This window comes from Macaca nemestrina, chromosome 3 (assembly GCF_043159975.1).
Source record: "Macaca nemestrina isolate mMacNem1 chromosome 3, mMacNem.hap1, whole genome shotgun sequence".
Lineage (NCBI taxonomy): Eukaryota > Metazoa > Chordata > Mammalia > Primates > Cercopithecidae > Macaca > Macaca nemestrina.
The window spans coordinates 1023721-1041768 of NC_092127.1; the positions used below are offsets into that span (position 1 = coordinate 1023721).

Consider the following 18048-nt stretch of genomic DNA (forward strand, 5'->3'; position numbering starts at 1 on the left):
ATCCTCTCCAGCACTGACTGTCCTCACTGCCTGCTGGTCAGCACCACCCTCCGAGGGCTTACAGAAAGGCTGCTTGAAGTAGAGTCCTACATAAATCTCCTCAAAGAAGGAACCTCCTTTATAATTAAGCAGGTGTGGCATGACCATGGTCTGTTGGTCTTTCCATTGACCACACCACTCTGAGCAGCCGGTCTAATAGAACACTCACCTGGCCTATGGAACCCTCGCCTACAGTGACCGCTCACAGACAACACCCTGTGGGCTGGGGTGCTACCTTAGAAATGAGGTCTATGCAGTGAATCAATATTCATTATCTGAAGCAGTGTCCCTACGGAAATGCTTGGGTCTGGAAACCAAGCCATGCATGGAGGTTTGGCCCCATTCACCATCATTGCAATGACCCACTTGTGGAATGCGTGCTTTTCTTCCAGCAAACGTAAGTGCTGCTGGAATAAGGGGTCTGGTTTCCAGAGCATGCACCTTGAATCAGGGGACAGAATAAATGTGTCACTGATCCCGAAACTGAACTACCACCTTGTCATTTCAGTCTTCCTGTGGTAGTGGCCAGTGGGAGAAGAAATGAGTTGCCATATTGGAGGCGTTATTAAACTCTGATTACCCTGAAAACCAAGTTTTGCTACTATGCAAGGAGAGTAACAAGAATAGGTCTAATATCAGGGGATTCACGGGACTATTTCTTGGTACTTAGTGAACTATTTCCACTAATAACCATACGCGGGCAACTGGCGCCACTTTGGCTCAGCAAGGATAAAGCAAATAAGAGCTTTGCTACTTTGTGGATGATGGTCAGAGTCACCTATCAGGCAAGTAATCTAGACCCACTGCTGAGTGTGGAGCAGCATCAGAAGGCGCGTTCAAAGATGGAGGGAGTGAATATCAGTCACGATCTTGAGACCACCAGCAGCGGCAGAGACTATCTTACTACAAGCCTCTGATTTTGAATAATTTGTGGAGTTTGGGGCTGACCATCTCTGAGAGATTGTAATTAATCTAGGATATTAGTATATCTAAGTGGCGCCAGAGAGGAATTGTGCTTAGACATCTTCTATCTTTTGTCTCACACACGCTTGGTCTAAAGTTTTGTTCCAGATCTGCTGCACCAACCACATGCACACATTAGCCTCACAGCACCTTGTCTCAACTGCACTAGGAAGCTAATGCTTGCTAATGCCACTGTACAGGACTCTTGTAGGACTGCTCAGACCTTCTCATGCATGCACAGACCTCAGAGGAGGGGGAATTAAAAACCTTTCTGGAAATCCTTGTCTAATGGGAAACTAAATTAGTGGTTAAACAATGCCATTCTTCTATGTCTCAGACAAACAATAATGAAACACAGGTTATATGGTCTCTTTGGAGTTCTGCCAGAGGGAAGGACTCTAGTTGCCCCAGGTAACTAGAATTATCCAGCTTAGCAGTCATCCTTAAATTGCCTTTTCTCCTTGTCCAGTTCACTCTTCCTATTTCACTATCACTTGCTCCTGTGGCTTACTTCCCACAATAAACTACACGCCAGCAAACCCTTATCTCAGGTTCTGCCTCAGGGTAAGATGGAATGAATCCAAGCTGAGATATCTATGAATAGGGTGACAATGTGATGCATGTGATTCATCTAGTAAACAAGGACTTTCCCAGGCCAACCGGGAAGTGTGTTCACTATGCCCAGGCAGGCTAAATATCAGATGTAAAAAAAATCATTAAAACTTATAAACTCGGTATTATCGGCATAAAAGTGAGGAAAATCATAGATTCAATGAATGAAAGTTCATTGTAATAAAACATTTAAAAAACCAGTGTATTAGTCTGTCCTCATGCTGCTAATAAAGACATATCTGAGTCTGGGAAATTTAGGAAGGAAAGAGGTTTAATGGACTCACAGTTCCACATGGCTGGCGAGGCCTCACAATCATGGTGGAAGGGCAAGGGGCATCTTACATGGCGGCATGTAAGAAAGAATGAGAAGCAAGCTAAAGGGGTTTCCCCTTATACAACCATCAGATCTCATGAGACTTACTCACTACCACGAGAATAGTGTGGGGGAACTGCCCCCATGATTCAATTGTCTCCCACTGTGCCCCTCCCAAAACATGTGGGAATTATGGAAGCTACAATTCAAGATGAGATTTGGGTGGGGACACAGCCAAACCATATCACACAGTAATTTTTAAAGTGACTGAATCATAATATTGTATTCCTTCATCCATGTACCAATGTCCACTTAAATGTTTCTCCTATGCTCTTAGACAGACATGGGATTCAAAGCTCTCATATTCTTCAGGCTTTCTGGTTATTGGTAGATTTTCCTTTATAATGACAGAGTAGACATAATAATGAATATTTAAACTTAACCACTGACTCAGTAGTTCCTGCAATCCTTTTGTGCACAGTATTGAATTATAGGACTTGTTCGTATGAAGACGCCATTCCTTGAGAAAAATTGCCTGTCCTGCTCCCTCTTAACCATAAAACTCTTTGAAGAAAGGGGCTGTATATTTAATTATTTGTATGTAGAGGGAATTTTAGAAGGTTCAATTGAAGTTTTGTTTAGGATAGGGTATTAGACAGTCTATTTTCATGATATCCTGGTACACCTTATGTGAGCCACACTGATGAAATATATCAGAGATGATAACCAATACTTAGCATTAAACCCTTTACCACATCCAGAGGCAGTGGATAAGTGCTGCTTACCTCTTCATCTCCAGTAACTTTCAGAGAGGAGAAAATCTTTATGGAGACAATAAATCAGGATATGCAGGTTTGTTTGGGTAATACTGGTGGGGTGTCAATGGCGTGAAGTTGTTTTTGCCTTCTCACCAATGCAAATGTGTGTGTGTGTGTGTGTATGTGTGTGCGTGTGTGTGTAGAAGAAGCTAGAATAAAACTAGTAGCTATTGTGTGTCAATTTCAGGGATGGAGATAATGTGTATGGTAAGTGAAAGGGTGTTGTAACCACGCCACAACAGGAACTACAACTACCACCTGAAGTGTGTATTAGCTTGATGGAAGGGAATCCCATCAGGTTATGGGTAAGTCCCAGGAAGAACAACATAAATATGGGAAGAGGAAAACCATTATGATCCTGCAGAGAACATGTATAATAATTCAGGGCTCTTCAGAGAAGAAAGGGGTTTGGGGAGATAGAGCTCTTACCTTTAAACTGGTAGACACTCAGCCAGGGGATGGTAATACATGTACCTGGAAAATACATGTTCATACCAGGAACTCTGCCAAGTTTTAGCACTATGTGATTCTTCGTACATAATATATGCTTATAAACACTTGCTGATAATGCAGGTACTGGGGCTAGATTAGCTCAATTAAAAAAAAGAACCAATAAAATTACTTCCAGGATATGTGCCAGAAACAGAAACACTGCTTAGGAGGCTGTTTCCCTGGGTCCTGCCAAAGTGGGCAGGAGTACCTTAAAATATTTTGATAATTAAAAAAAGAAAGAAAAAATAACTTTGGAATTAATAAGATGTTTAAAAATGGTGACAAGAATAAGGAAACTAGAAAACATTCAATAAACACATTCAGAATGCATTTCAAGGTAAAATGACCTTGCTACCTGTATTTTATATGCATCCCAAGAAAAAATTATAAAATTACAGTCACTATTGTGGATTTTGTCAGTGCAGGGAAGAGTGTGCCTCGTGCCACCACTGGAACAAGATAATGTGTCTCATTCTTAGTCTCCCAAGGGGACACTAGAAACTCAAGTTTTATTTGTACCAGGGGTTGGAAGCAGGCAAACAAAAGATTGCCAAGTAAAATAATCGGAATTTTTTTAACGACAAAATAATAGATGCCCAGAAGATTGCTGACTGTCTGGCATACCAAATCACAGCTCAGGGCTTGTGGCCAAATTAGTAGCACAAGGCTGGGCTGATCCGTTCCCCTATCTCCCAGACATTCACATTCTTCCTTTTTGACAGATATTTAATGAGAAGTAGTGCATACAAATACATCTTTATAAACTATTGTTAACAAAAGCAATTCCAGGATTTTGAATAAGATGAAAATAAGCTGATCAGATTCAACAAGCATTCATGTTAAAAATACTAAGCTGTTTTGGTTATGGTTTAGCATTATAATTATACAATGTCTATTTAATTTTCTATCTTAAATTTTTATGTCAAGAAATTGAAGTCCCTAACATAGAATTTTCCCTCCATAATTATTTCTAATTAGCCCTGCATATGTTTTATTTATGATAAATGCCATTTGCTCTCCTTTTAGTTTCTGGATTACAAATTCATTATGATAGCAGCAAAAATTTTTTAAAGTATTTTTTACATGACATTTTTTGACTTGTATACAAAGCAAAAAATCCTCAAACTATTTCACAGTAAAAGAGAAAACGGCTATTGTTAGCAGGCTGACCTATTCAGATTTGGACTTTTCTATATTTTAAGGTGTATTTACCTTGGAATGGGGCTAATGTCTCCTAAAACCTGCTTGCCCATTTCCCTGCTGCCACCAGGAATTTAAAAAAAGTTGAGCACTTTAAAATGTTGATGTCTGTGATACCGTCTTCATTCAGAGTTACTTCAAGCCCAGCAGCAAAGGAGCGGAACCTGGTGGCTTCACACTTCTCATTTACTACCAGGAGTAAAACACGCACACGCAGCGAGAGAGAGAGTAATCGCCTACCATGTGTAAGACCTTCCCCAGGGTCTCCCACTGGATGTGTTGTGTGGTGTGAAGAGTGTGAATTCTGGAGTAGGACTGCCAGAATCCTGGCTCTGCTATTCGCTGGCAGACTGGCCTCGAGATAATTTCTTAATCTCTAAATATAGATTTTAAAATTGTAAAATGAGTCTGAAAACACCTGCCACATTACATTATTTTCATATTAAAATGGTCAATCAATGTAACGAACGTATCAGGGCAGTGACTGGAACACAGCAAATACTCAATAAGTGGTAGCTATTATTACTTCAGGAAATGACTAGAAAATATCTACATATTGACTTAAGTATACTTTTTATTTTTCAATTTCAACTTGTATTTTAGATTCGGGAGGTACATATGCAGGTTTCTTCCATGGTATATTGCATGACACTGAGGTTTGGGGTAAAGCATACATTTTAAAAGTAAAAATGTTAAGTGTTTAAAAGAAAGGAGGAATCAGCAGTAAAATGGTGGATTTGGAGAGACTGTGGTGCACAATTGTGTGTGGAGAGGTGCTGGTGGGTATAACGTCTCCACTTCTTAAAATAGCAGAACATTTTTTTTCAAGGGAAATATACCTCATATGGCTTAGGTAAGGTGACACTGCATGCCATCTCTTCCCATACACTGGGGAGTTGACATAAAACTCAGGTGGGTGAAACAGAGCCCTGACTTTCTCACCACTGTGTTTACATCAGAAAAGAGCCTATGGTTCAAATGCAGGTGATAGTTCTCAAAGATGAGATATTTAGATTTGGGGTATCAGAGGCTGTACTAGTTTGTTTTGTATTGCTATAAAGGGATATCTGAGACTGGGTAATTTATAATGAAAAGAGGTTTACTTGGTTCATGGTGCTGCACACTGTACAGGAAGTGTGGTTCTGCCATCTACTTCTTGTGAGACCACAGGGAGCTTCCAATCATGGCGGAAGGCAAAGAGGGAGCAGGCGTGTCACATGGCAAGACAGGGGGTGTGGGGGGGCAGCTCTTGTGTAAACAAATAGTGTGAAAACTCACTCATCACCAAGGGGATGACAACAAACCATTTATGAAGAATCCACCCCCATAACCCAAACACTTCCCAGCAGCCCCATCTCTAACATTGGGGATTTGGAAGGAACACACATCCAAAATATATAAGAGGTAGCCTTTTCCTTTGGTATCACAAACCTGAAGGACAGGTTGGCAGCCAACTTTTTCACCAAATGTGGGGCTGCTCAAATATAATGCTTACATATAAAACTTAAATATAACACTGTAATATAACACTGAAATATAACGCTTAAATATCATTCTTAAATATAACGCTGAAATATCACGCTGAAATATCATGCTGAAATATCACGCTTAAATATAATGCTGAAATATCATGCTTAAATATAACACTTGAATATAACGCTGAAATATAATGCTTAAATATCATGCTTAAACATAATGCTTAAATATAATGCTGAAATATCACACTGAAATATAATGCTGAAATATCACACTGAAATATCACTGAAATATCATGCTTAAATATAACGCTGAAATATAATGTTGAATTATAACACTGAAATATAATGGCTAAATATCACACTTAAATATAATGCTGAAATATAATGCTGAAATATAACGCTGAAATATAATGGTTAAATATCACACTGAAATATCATGCTTAAATATAACATTGAAATATAACGCTGAAATATAACACTGAAATATAATGCTTAAATATCACACTGAAATATAATATTTAATTATAATGCTGAAATATAATGCTGAAATATAACACTGAAATATCACGCTGAAATATCACGCTGAAATATCATGCTTAAATATAGTGCTTAAATGTAACGCTTAAACCTAATGCTGAAATAGCACACTGAAATATCACGCTTAAATATAAGGCTTAAATATAATGTTGAAACATAATGCTGAAATATAGCGCTGAAATATCACACTGAAATATAACGCTTAACTATAACACTTAAATATAACACTTAAATATCATGCTTAAATATAATGCTGAAATATCGATAGTTCCCAAAATGGAGTGAGAGAAAAAACTCAATAGATTGTTTGAGCACCTGGATCTGACTGTGCCAGAAGCCAGATATACTCCGGGACTATGCAATTTTGTGAATCAATAAACCAGTATATTTTCCCCCATGTTTTTCAGCGTTAAATTTCTGTCATACACAATCAAAAGACCATTGGATTAACATCTTGGGCTGCGATGCAGAATAATGTCATAGAGAAAGCTCTAGAACTGGAAGAGAAGGAGGAATTTCAAGTGTTGACATTACTTACGAGTATTAAATAAGAGGGAATAATTTAGATTCTTACCATTTTCCTTATTGTAAAATAAAGACGTCGACCTCTGCTTATCTTATAAATCTTGAGGAAGTTCAGTAAAGCAATGTGTGTGATGGACTCTGCTATATAGGGTTACATTTTGTAGTCAAAATAACAGATAGCTGGAGTACTGCAGTTTGTACATTTTTTTTTCAAAGACTCGCTCTGTTGCTTAGGCTGGAGTGCAGTGGTGTGATCTTGGCTCACTGCAACCTCTGCCTCCCGGTTCAAGCAATTCTGCTGCTGCAGCCTCCCGAGTAGCTGGGATTACAGGCGCACAACAGCACGCCCGGCTAATTTTTGTATTTTTAGTAGAGACAGGGTTTCACCATATTGGCCAGGATGGTCTCGAACTCCTGACCTCATGATCCACACACCTCGGCCTCCCAAAGTGCTGGGAATTACAGGCGTGAGCCACCACGCCCAGCCTGGAGTTTGTACATTCTAACAGTGTTGAGAAATACACCTGTAAGCTGTGGGTACCCACCTGCCTTTACACGTAAACATCACGAACACAGTAGTCAGCTTATGAATAGGATAGAATAGAATAGAAAAGAATAGGTGAAATCTTTCCATTTATAATACACACATCTGATCATTTATTGGACATATAATTGCAAAGTTTTCTTAGCAGGGTGATTGATCACAACCTTTAAAACTGTATACTCTGTGAAATTACCAGTGCTTTATTGCTACTGAGAAGCACACTAATGCAGCTTGAAGGAGGGAATCCTGACGACATGGTTGAGTCTCCTGCATGGACTTCACGGACTAATTCAGTGACCATCAGCCCTTCTGTTGCATTGTTAATGGTTCTTGCCTGCCCTTGAATTATTGAACTTGCATATATATGTTTGCATATGTGTAATGCAGATAGCAAAGAAAATAAATATATTATTTTTTATATTTAATTTTTATATTATATAGCATAGTGGTAACTTTAGTCTTCTAGAAAATGTTTGAAATGTGTTGGCATTCAACTAGAAGCTGTAGCTGAATGTTCCATTAAAAATTCAGACTCTAACATTGGTTTGGGTGATGCAGTGATTAGTGATGCTATCTGGAGCTCTGTCCCAGTTCTTAGAGTGCTGAAGTTAGAGCTGCCTATGCCATGTTCACTAGCCTATAAAATGAGTAGCTGGGCACCTGTCTGAGTTCAGTGATCCACAGCACAAATAACATTAAAGCTGAAGCCATGACTGTAATATTTGTGGTCTTGTCAGAAACGGCCTAAGTGGGCCAGGCATTGAAATTGATGCACTTTTCTCCAAGGCAGAGTTGAGACACTGATATAGAAATACAGCCCAGATGATGTCTTAAGGGCTGGAGCTGATCTCATTTCCATTTCCATTCCTCAAAGGTATCCATGTAATGCCTTTAAATTCAGTCAAAAAAGAAAAAAGAAAGGTCTCATTAGTTTTCTTCTTGATCTTATTGTTGTCACAGGAAAGCACTTAAGAACTGAAATTACATTCTGTGCATGTTGAGAGTTGGTCCAGTTGAATCAAGTGTAGGATGATTGCAGGCCCTGAGCAATCTGAGGCCTGCAAGAGGAAGATACTGTCAAGACTCCATTTTCCACAATCGTCTCCAGCTTTGTGCTGTGCCCGACAGATTGGAGGGCTGAGAATGTTTTACCACCCTTCATAAAGTCAGCAGCCACAGAACTGTGCCAGGGTTATGCACTACTATTGTGAGGTAAATCTTGGGAATTAATTGAGAGATACAACCATTAACACAAATCTTGATAGCATTTCAATCCAAGTGGGAAGTCCGACGTTTTAAGAGAGATATTCAGTAAGGACTTCAAAACACATTTCCACAATTACCTATACAACCCTGTAATTGTCTTGTTTTCAACTTTTTTTTTCCAAATATACTGTCAAAATAAATGGCATTGTGTGTGTGTGTATGTGTGTGTGTGTGTAGCTAGCTAGCTAGATGATAGATAGATAGATAGATAGATAGATAGATAGTAGATAGATAGATAGTAGATAGATATTTATATAATTTTAAGCTGGTGATATTACCGAATTTTATTCTTTAGTAGTTTCAAAAGAGAAGCTGTTTATTGCATAGACCAAAAAAAAATATCTTTTAACATAATCCTGCATCCTTATGAAGCCACATGTAGTATTTGGGGGAGTGTAGTTCGTTCCAGTGAAGGAAGACAGAGCATGGATTTACTTTGCAGAGACTGATCCTCCTTCATAAAGGATCTTTAGACTTTGCTTACATCATGCTTTGAGATGTTTTATTTCATTGGTAAGAGCTACTATCTGAAAAATATTTTATGTAAAATAAATTGACCATATTCTCACGTGGGACTATAAATATAAAGAATTGAGTGATCACTCTTGTCCAACAAAATATAAATAAATGACTTGGGCCACAGTGTTTCTTGTTCTTAAAGGATTGGTTTTTAAAATTTTTTTCATTTTTGTTTCTTTTATGTTAGTACTATAATAGTTGGGTATAGGGAACTCTGTTATCTGGAAGTCAAGAGATTTTTTTTTCTACTTATTTTAAGTGTATTAGTAGAAAGTTAGTGTTAATAATGTACATAAATGAATCATCAATTTTCAAATAAAGTTGCAATAATGAACATTTATAAATGATACTATTCTGATCATTGTTTAATCTTTGATTTTCATGAAGCCTTCTGTAGGGTCAGAGAATTCAATATTCCTAGGACATCAAACTGAAAGAAGGGAAGACTGAGAGCTGCTCACCTTGAGGCAGGCTATGGATTAGGCAGTTATTCCAGAAATACCTTGATTTTCAAGCTACCCTGAGGACCCATCAAAGTCCTTTTTTTTTTTTTTGCTTTTTATTTTCAGGAAGTCTAGCTGATGAGGCCTCAGGCTCTGGTTCCACAGGGACATGAATACCTCAAGCTTTGCAGATTGTGCAGTGACCTAGCCTGTCTACTTAGTCTGCACCATTGAAATTCCATCAATGAAGACTGACCTCTGCCATGATTAAAATAAGAGGTGCTTTAAATCAAAGAGGTAAAATTTAGCATTTTATGTCCTCTCTGCCTGTGCTGAGGCATCTGAGTCATGAAAGAAGCAGTGAATTGGGCTAGGGCTAGGGCTAGGGCTAAGAATTTGAGGTAGTCACACCATATTGAAAACTTGACCTCATAAAGAACATAAGGATTTATATCATATTTATCTACTTACTATAGTATCAGATGTGAAATCCACCATTGCTTGATTCTCTCCTTTAGGCTTATAAACAAATTAGTCATTTCTTTGTCTTGAACTGTCCACTGTACATTTAGACAGAAAAGGAGTTTTAAGGCCCTTTTCCTTCTTCCCTTATCAATTCCTACTTGACTGTGGATGTGTCCAGTGGGGACAGGACATAATAAATAGTGTCTACTGAGCATCTCCCATGTGCTGGGCACTAAGCCTTGCATTTTACACAAATAATCTTACTTCGTCTTTACAGTGAAATTAGTACCATTATGTCAATTTGGTAGATGGTCACCTTACAATATAAAAGGTGAAGTGACCAGTCCAAGATGAAGCAGTTAATGAACCCTGTCCTCTGTGGTCTTACTGTGACATCTTTTGAGACTTCCATTCCCCTCTTAATAGCACATTCTAAATAATAGAATCGACTTTAATTTATGTTGCTTAGTATACTTAGCAGAACCTACAGACAGAATATTCAGAGACCCTGTTCCCCCAAAGACTGCTTATGAATTCAATGGTAGTATGATATTACTTTCTTTGTAGGTCCTTAAGTTAAGAAGGTTTAAAAAAATAGGTGTGATGATGCCAGGAAATATTATATATATACATATATATGTGTGTGTGTGTATATATATATAATCTTTGACATTTCAATGCCTTTGGGCTCAATGACTTGAAAACAACTTACTGCTACTTCTAAAAGATTAGACAGCAGACATTTACCCTGGAAGTAAAATAGTAGCTTAGCAACCATGGCTTTGTATTTGTTTAAAGCCATTTGGAAGCTGGAGAATCATTTTCCACCCATGAAACATTTTGCTTATTAATGAAGAACATTGATTCATTGCACATTGTAGACCTTTTGGCGTTTTGTGTTAGACAAATAAACTTAGGCTCAATTTGATGGAAGGAGAGTTATGGGTAGAGATGCTACTTATGATCAAGTGTGACTGGTGCCATAAGAAAGAATAATTTGTCAACCTCACTAAGAATTAAGAATCTGGGCTATTAATTCTGAGAATGACAGGAGTTGAATTACATGTTACTTAGAAATACGGTTGTTCAAATATGATTCAAGCATCAACTGCTCCTTTGCAGTTCTCGTTTTGATACTCTTTATAAATGATTCATATTTGGGATTTTACACCATGCTTTTGAAAAGCACAGCATACATTCTGTTACCTGTTGCTCCTTATGTAATAGGTCAGCAAATGTATATCAGCCTCCACTATAGACCTGCTTTATGCTGAGGCTGGAAGTGTTGCACATGCTGGGACTCTGGAAGTTTGGTGTTTCCATTATTATAGTTTACAGTTCAGAGCAAAGATTAGGGTTGCACAAACATTTTCATTTCTAAAAATGGCAGTCACTTCATTTCTGCACCATTATTGAACATATACTCAAGGTAGTTTTGTTGCCAAATGAACTGAATTAAATTGCTAACAATGAGGTGGTTGCATGTTAATATTTAATACTTTGTCCAATACCATCACATTTGTGTTATTATGAAAACTACATTTATGATGATTATACTTTCAGAAATTGTTTGCTTTCTTCTGCTTTTTCTAATATTCTAAAATCAATTTAAATATACTAGTCTTGCGAAGTCTAATTGTTTTGGTAAACAACACCACCAAAATCCTGCCCCACTTACTTTCTCTCTCCCACCTACAAAATCAAAGCCAATGTTATGGGTCAGGCTGGCTCGTGTGTGGGGATCGCAGCTCCTTTTAATGTCTTGTGTATTTTGAAACATGTGTTGCCTGCACCACTTCTTCTAACTATGACATTCTATGCAAGTGTGGTTTGAGGTTGCTCATACAAGTCCAGGCATGATGCTCAAATTTGGCTGCTTATTATGTATTACCAAAAGCCAAGTGTGTATGCTTCATTGCTTTGGAAAAAAACGGATTTAACACTAGCTCAGCAAAGCTTTATGATATTGCTATTTCAAATCATTTTGGTTCATTGATTAAATAAAAGGCAATTTGACTTGTTTAGCAATATTTAAATGAAAGGGATATGTACTAATCTTTAGGCAATTATACCCTCTATATTTTTAATTTTACCATATAGACTGTGCACTGATTTGAACTATCAGTGTACTAGAGATAACTCTTACCCCTGATGCCTTTGATTTATTTTCAAGTTCAAAGGCCTTGAAAATAATTTTATTTTTATAATTTTATGCAGTAGGTATATATTGTGTATCTCCCTAAGGTAGATAAAATCTTTCCATATCCAAGTGCAAGTCTGACTGTAGATTGTCCAATGAAGTTTAAGTAATGGTAGAACAGAAACTAGCAGTTGATTAAATCAGTGGATCTTATAGGTTTACAGTTTCTGCAGCCCAACTCTGGCTCTCCACTTGTAAGTGAAATATAATGAATGCAAAGGGCATGCCAAACTTGGACTCAGATCCCTGCTTTTCACATACCAGGTGACTGATCATGATCAAGCTACCGAGTCTGCATAATAATCTGTGTCCTAATTCATTAAGAAGGAGTGACAGTTCTCATAAAATAGTTGCACATAATAGATACTCAAAAATGTTTCTCTTCTGATAGTTTGTACAGTACTTTATCAATAAATTAGTACAAATTCTCTGTCTTAAGCAATCTTGAGTACTTGGGGAGCAAATTTTGATTCAAGGAGGAAATATGAAAAATGACATAAAGGATAATTATTTCCTTCTTCTTATCAGGAAGTTTCTATTTCTTGTGTCCTGCTGTGGGTAGAAAAGAGAGAATCAAGAATGTTTTGAAATAATATGATAGAGAACCCAGAAAGAAGGCTGTACACCTACAACTATGATCTTCAACAAAGCCGACAGAAACCAGCAATGGAAGAAAAATTCCCTATTCAATAAATCATGCTGGGATAACTGGGTATCCATATGCAAAAGAATGAAACTGGATCCCTGCCTTATACCATATGCAAAAAATAAGATGGATGAAAGATTTAAAAATAAAACCCAAAAGTATAAAAACACTGGGAGACAACCTAGGCAATACCATTTTGGACTAGGAATGGGCAAAGATTTCATGATGAAGACACTAAAAGCAATTGCAACAAAAGCAGAAATTGACAAGTGAGATTTATTTAAACTTGAGAGCTTCTGCACAACAAAGGAGACTATAAACATAGTGAGCAGACACCCTACGGAATGGAAGAAAATTTTCATAAAGTATGCCTCTGATAAAAGCCTAATATCCAGCATCTATAAGGAACTTACACAAATTTACAAAAAAAATACCCTCCGGAACCCCATTAAAAAGTGAGCAAAGGACAGGAACTGACACTTTTCAAAAGGAGGCATATATATGGCCAAAAAACATATGAAAAGAAGCTCAACTTTACCAATCATGAGAGTCATGCAAATGAAAACCACAATGAGACACCATTTAACACCAATCAGAATGGCTATTTGATATGGTTTGGCTCTGTGTCCCCACCTAAATCTCATGTCAAGTTGTAACCCTCAGTGTTGGGGGAGGGGCCTGGCGGGAGCAGATTGGATCATGGGAGTAGACTTCCCCCTCGATGTTCTCACCACAGTGAGTGAGTTCTCATGAGATCTGGTTGTTTGTATCACTTCCCCCTTCACTCTTTCTCTCTCCAGCTCCACCAGGTAAAGGTGTGCCTGCTTCCCCTTCAACTTCCACCATGATGGTAAGTTTCCTGAGGCCTCCCCAGCCAGGCTTCCTGTGCAGCTGGTGGAACCATAAGCCAATTAAATGTCTTTTCCTCATAAATTACCCAGTCTTACCTAGATCTTCATAGCAGTGAAAGAACAGACTAATACACTATTATTAAAAAGTCAAATATAACAGATGCTGGTGAGGTTGTGGAGAAAAAGGAATGCTTATACACTGTTGATAGGAGTATAAATTAGTTTAACCATTGTGGAAGATAAAGGTGATTCCTCAAAGACTTAAAAAGAGAACTAACATTTGACCTAGCAATCCCATTACTGGGTAAATACCCAAAGGAATACACATCATTCTATCATAAAGACACATGCACACATATGTTCATTGTAACACTATTCACAATAGCAAGGACATGGAATCAACCTAAATATTCATCAATGGTAGAATCGATAAAATAAATGTGGTACATATACACCTTGGAATACTACAAAGCCATAAAAAAAAAAATGAGATCATCTCCTTTGCAGGAACATGGATGGAGCTGGAGGCCATTGTCCTCAGCAAACTAACGAAGGAACAGAAAACTAAATACTGCATATTCTCAATTATAAGTGGAAACTCAATGGTGAGAACTCATGGACCCAAGGAGACAAACAAGGCATACTGGAGCCTGTCAGAGGGTGGAGGGTGGGGAGGGAGAGGATCAGGAAAAATAACTAATGGGTACGAGGCTTAATACCTGAGTGCTGAAATAACCTGTACAACAAACCCCACGACACAAGTTTGCCTATGAAACCAACCTCTGCATGTACTCCTGACCTTAAAATAAAAGTTAAATTTAAAAAATACAAATTGGAAAGAAAACATAATATGATCCATGGGTTCACAACCATAGGATTTCCAGAAGAAATATGAATTGGAAACATCAGTGTCTAAATGTAGTTAAGAAACTCACGCTATTGGCAGGGCGCGGGGGCTCACGCCTGTAATCCCAGCACTTCGGGAGGCCGAGGCGGGCGGATCAGGAGATCAGGAGATCAGACCATCCTGGCTAACACGGTGAAACCCCGTCTCTACTAAAAATACAAAAAATGAGCCGGGCGAGGTGGCGGCGCCTGTGGTCCCAGCTCCTCGGGAGGCGGAGGCAGGAGAATGGCGGGAACCCGGGGGCGGAGCTTGCAGGGAGCCAAGATGGCGCCGCTCACTCCAGCCTGGGCCACAGAGCGAGACTCCGTCTCAAAAAAAGTAAAAAAAAAAAAAAAAAAAAAGAAGCTCATGCTATCTTAACCATCTCTTGGTTGCTTTCCCTCCCAGATCGTCTTTTCTCCCAGGGACTCACTGATCATGAACAGCGATCATGCCTAGATTTACCTCGTATCTGCCCTCAAAGCCGACGTGGAGTCAAATGCCACAAATAGCCTTGATCGTGCAACCTTGATTCTCTTTCTGAAAAATATAATTAGTAACCTTCCTTTCTATCATTTATTTACAGAAACACTAATTATCCTTGGTGTAAAGCTTCTAATAAACAGCAGGCATTGTTAGAAATTTAATTCATTCATAGGGTTTTTTGAGCCTAGCCATACATTTGCTGCACCAACACATAGTTTATCATTTTAGAACTCTTGGTTCATGCTTTTAAAATTCGAGACATGGATATCCTTTAGCTCTGTGAGTGATACTGAGAAAGGAAAGGGCAGAATGTGTATCATGAAGAAAAATTCTAATCAATTGAAAACAGGCTATCAGGGAAAACTTCACTGAGCTGAATGCATGGACATGCCACCCTGTTATCAAAACAATTATTGAAGAAATCATTTCTATTGTTCTAAGAGGTCACGTATGCCTCGGCTCTTCCAGCCACTCAGTTTTTACCAAACCTTTTTTTTTTTTCGTTCTAGGCCCACCCTCTTCCCGGATCAACAGGGTCCAAGAGCAGGAAAGTGGAACTGAATACCTGGAGTAAGACCAAAGAATGCTGCAGTGTGGACTGGGGGGATAAATTCCAGGCATTTCTTCTTGCTTCCAAACGTAACTGAATTTCTTTTATCTGGAAATATGACTTGAGTTCATAGGAAAGAGGAATCAGGCCAAAGCCACTTTTTGATATTGGGGCATCAGAAATACCACAGGCACAGGCTTTTTCACAGGATGGTATTTCTTGTTTGGACATCTGGCTGATCTGCTGAAAACATGCATCTGTGAGAAATACATGGGAACAATTTCTTTTTGATAAATAAGGAAATACTTTAGTAGAGGGTTAGTATTGAATTCTTACTTTGTGTATTTTCTTTTAGCAACAACACCTTTTTCCTTTCTTTGCTATGTTAGGAGAGAAAGAAGACTCATGTTTATTGTACGAACACAGTTACTTTTACATTTTAATGCACTGCTCTTAGAAAACAAACCAGGAAGCCACACGGATTATTTCTACATGTTTCCACCCCTGTGGGAAATCAGTGTTTCGAAACTTCAGCATATTACATATAAATAAACATACCTCATTCATCTCGCATCTTTTGAATAAATGATTTAATAAGAGAGTAAAGCAACAGATAAAAGGTTTGCCTCTAAAAGATTGTTCCGTTATAAGCTATTTCCCTTTGCTAAGACACTGTTTTAACAAAATATTTCTAATTTAAATTCTGGACACTCGTCTGCTTTAGGCTTGGAGCTGTTGCTGTAGTCCAGTCTGTGCCTACAGGTGGCAGTGCTCCTTCATGGTTGCAGCGATGTGGATTTCAATGCATTGGATTGTCAATGGAAGGTGAATTTAGGAAGTGAAATCAAACTTCAGAAATCTATCTTCAGGTATATTCTTCTAGTTTTATGAAAGCATAAGCTTATGTTGTTTAAAATGCTGTTATAAGTAGAAGTGAACTTCAGCCACCAGCCTGAAGGCTGTCCTTTCTGCTGTTGGGTGTGGACGATGTCTGATGGGAATGCATCGTCTCTTCTCAGTATGTGGAAAACAAAGTGGCTAGGCGCGGTGGCTCACACTTGTAATTCCAGCACTTAGGGAGGCCGAGGCGGGTGGATCATGAGGTCAGGAGTTTGAGACCAGCCTGGCCAACATGGTGAAACCCCGTTTCTACTAAAAAAAGAAAAATTAGCCGGGCGTGGTGGTGGGCACTTGTAGTCCCAGCTATTCAGGACGCTGAGGCAGGAGAATCACTTGGACCCGGGAGGTGGAGGTTGCAGTGAGTGGAGACCACACCACTGCAGTCCAGCCTGGGTGACAGAGCAAGATTCTGTCTTAAAAAAAAAAAAATAAAATAAAATAAAAAAGAAAAACGAAGTGACTGAACTACTGAGAAACAGGTTCTCAGACCTCAGTTCCAGAAAATTATGAATGGCTAAGCATTACTGTAGAGTAAATCTGTTTCATTTTTCCACAGGTTTGTCTGTAGATTGCATTAGGGCAAGACTGGGTAAGTCTGTCTTTATAAAATCCACACTCTTGTGAGTACCATAATAATTCTATGGGCACCTTCAGTGGGGCTTGTTAGAACACTGATGCTGATGCTCCCTAGACTTATTTTTCAAAGAACTGCTGGTTTAATCAACAAAATAGAAATCACTGGAGAGATTTATTAAGCATTTAACTTTTTTTTTTTAAAGGCATTTAACTTCATGTTAAGGAGTCAAAAATACAAAAGGGTTGTGGAGTAGAATTTCTGTAAATTAAATAACCAACTGGAGCTCATGAGCCTGTGCTAGACTAGCTGTAAGTAAGAGTAACTGATCACAGTTGGTGTGTGATGACACTGGGCCAGCCACTGTGCTGAGGTATTTGGATGGTTTAACTCACGTAAATCTATATAGCAACCCTACCATTTTCTTTCAGTTCTATGATGCTTAGTTTTTCATATTTTCACAGTTCTAAAATTAGAATATGTTCTAAAATAGATGACTTCTGACAATCCCTATCCATAAGGCAGAAACTGAGATAGTATTTGTTTGTTTGCTTTTGTTTTTTATTATTATTATTATTATGTTATTTCAATAGGTATTGGGGGAACAGGTGCTGTTTGGTTACACGGATAAGTTCTTTAGTGGTGATTTCTGAGATTTTGGTGCATCCATCACCCGAGCAGTGTACACTGCACCCAGTGTGTAGTTCTTTATCCCTCACCACCCCTGACCATTTCCCTCAA

The 18048-nt window shown here is 38.4% G+C and overlaps 1 long non-coding RNA gene across 1 annotated transcript in view; it reads left to right on the plus strand.

The window, feature by feature from the left end:
* The window catches only part of LOC105466524 (uncharacterized), a 67044-nt gene extending 50629 nt beyond the window's left edge, over positions 1-16415 (plus strand). The window contains exon 3 of the long non-coding RNA XR_011620700.1: positions 15793-16415. This is a non-coding gene — a long non-coding RNA (uncharacterized lncRNA). The remainder of the gene's footprint in view (positions 1-15792) is intronic.
* The last annotated feature ends 1633 nt before the right edge of the window (positions 16416-18048 follow it).